Raw genomic sequence first — 2,791 nt, 5'->3', positions numbered from 1 at the left:
AATTAGAGTAGGGATGCACAGATTTACATGGTTTAGGTTAAGAATAAACCCTAGTCCAAGATCACTTGTATTAGGATGATTAAAGCTTGGAGGTATCAAGCTTATACGAGGTTTTTAGGCAACGTTTTAGCAATGCTCTGAATACCAATAATCTGGGGATCATTTATAATGTGTGCCCTAGCCCTCTTTATAAATGGCAGAGGGCAATTAATTTTTCATAATGAGGATTAATTACAATTATTCTCCCTTGATGGGGTCTTAAATGTACATTAAATGACAAATTCCATTAGTTGATGTGTTGGTGGACCACTGCGTATCTCAGTGGGCCAAATTATGAGGTTTTAGCCCACTAATTTTTGGTGGTAGCAGGTCCCTGACATTGTCAGGATAATAGTTGCATGTTTCCCCATGTCAGACAGCATCATGAGACATCCTGCTTGTCGCTTGTATGGATTCGACACCATGATTTATACAACAGTGAAAGTCAGACGACTGATTCTGGTCCAGGGTCGCTATGCTTGACACCTGGCAACTTCTACTCCAGACTAGAGGAGGAATCTCACAGACTTGGAGGACTTGAATGGAAGAGGTGACTTGGAGTAACATTCTGCATGTAGTCCTCAGGAAAAAGCTTTCCACAAGAACATACACCTCCGAAGGTGGTGAATAATGAATAAAGGCAAGGCTTTCCTTCTGGGGAGCTCTAGGCGAGCTCCAAGGGATTTAATTAGCTTCCGTGAAGGCTTAATTACTCTTAATGCATGCCACGTGTCACTTGGTGAAACCATAGAAAACACTACCACTACCCAGTATTTTCGAGTTGGAAGCATCTAATGTTGAGATGATAGATACACAACCAACCTGGATGACTCCCATAATTGATTACCTCATAACTGGGACCCTACCAAAAGTCTGAAACAAGGCTCGAAAATTGTTATACCAAATCCCAAGATATACAATCTTGGATGGGAAACTATATCGAAGGTGTGTGACATCGCCCGAGGTAAGAAAAATCCTTTAAGAAATCTATGAGGGATTTTGTTGGCATCACGCAAGGGGGCATAGCCTTTCTAAGAAGATAATACGACAAGGATACTTTTGCCGACACTAAAAGTGGATGCGTGGATATGTGTTAAACATTGTGATAAATGGCAACGATTCATGTCAATACCCCAAGCTCTACTGTAACACCCTAGATAGCCAAGATCATTACACTTTGTATTTCAAATAGTGTTGGACTCGCTAATCAAGTCATTTGGACATAAACGTGTAACTAGAAGTAACTAACGAGTTAAAAATTTTGGTCAACGGGAATATTTATGTTCATTAAGAGTTTAAGTTGGTACATAGGATCCCAAAATAAACATTTAAAAAGTTCTTTACATCTCAAAAGGGTGAATACAAAATATGTCGGCCTAAGCGTAAAAATTAGGATTTGACCCTAGTTCCTCTTTGAATCCCTAGCTGTGGCAGTCTAGCAGGTTTCATATGTACACGCCGCCACCAAAGCTCTCCAACTCATGGCTGGTCCAACTTCTCCTTTCCCTTACCTACACCACATAGCACCCGTGAGCCAAGGCTCATTAAGAAAACATAGACATGCTTATAAGCAGTTAATAGCAGATTTTATAATCTTATATTGTATGCCTAGCACTAATAACTCTACTCATGTATGCATTTAGCAAAGCTAAGTGACTATAGAGTTACACCAGGGCCCGTAGCCCTATTTACTGATAACTAGCCATAGAGCTAGTCAAGTGTACCTGGCGCTTTGTTTTCCAAGCAGACATAAGGTCGTTCAAGCGTATGTCACGCTCTTGGATGAGCCTAACCCTACCAACCTGCACTCAGCACGCTATTGCCGCCCTTGACTCATAAATCAAGCCTTTCAATTAAATAACACAGACAAGCATGAATCATTTATCACAGATATGCTCAATACAAGCAGACATGTTTAATAAAACATCTCAATCATAGTTATAACTATGTTCTATGATCGAGCTCAAGCTTGAACTACAAATTAGGTGCAGTCTTCTTACCTTAGGTCCATAACAAGACACGTATCACTACCTTGAGCATGACCCTTTCCTCCTGAGCCAATCGGTGAACCCTAGTCACAACCATAATAGTGAATAACCATTATTAACAAGCGAATAAAGGCTTCTAGACCAAGTCCTAGCCTCCGAGACCTTGAATTCTACTAAACCGGATAGTTGAATCCTTCCCGAGCCCTTAGGTTTGAGTCCCTAGAACTCAAAATGTCATTTGGCCATTTTCCCCAATTATAGCCACAACCCGCCCTTGAAGGGTCGCGACGCCTTTAGGTAGAAAACCCCAAACCACAAAGGCACAGGACACGTGCTGTGGCGTAGCCTACCAGGCATCGCGGTGCCAAGGTGGTTCAGAAGAACCCTGCATCTCTAAGTTCATGTGGGTCGCGGCACTCCAAGAATAATGTCGCGGCACAACCCCACGACCCCAAAATTCCAGCGATTTTAAGAATCGCCCAACCTCCCAAAATCATTCCAACACATGATTTTATCACAACTGATCATGAAAACGGTCTCAGTAACTCAGAAATACACTAACCCACTTCAAAACTTAATCAAAACACCATAGAAACTCAAAAATCAGAATTAGCTTTAGGAACTCAAAACATGAATTTATCTCTGTTAAAATCGTTTCCTAGCTGCTTCCTTAAGCTTATAAGCTTCCTATCCCAACTACAACTCCAATTCCCACTATAACTTACCTCAAAACTCAAAGAATCAAGAGTTTCCTTAGGCTTCTA

This window comes from Humulus lupulus, chromosome 3, assembly GCF_963169125.1.
Source record: "Humulus lupulus chromosome 3, drHumLupu1.1, whole genome shotgun sequence".
NCBI classification, from domain to species: Eukaryota; Viridiplantae; Streptophyta; class Magnoliopsida; order Rosales; family Cannabaceae; genus Humulus; species Humulus lupulus.
This window is presented reverse-complemented; position numbering follows the sequence as displayed.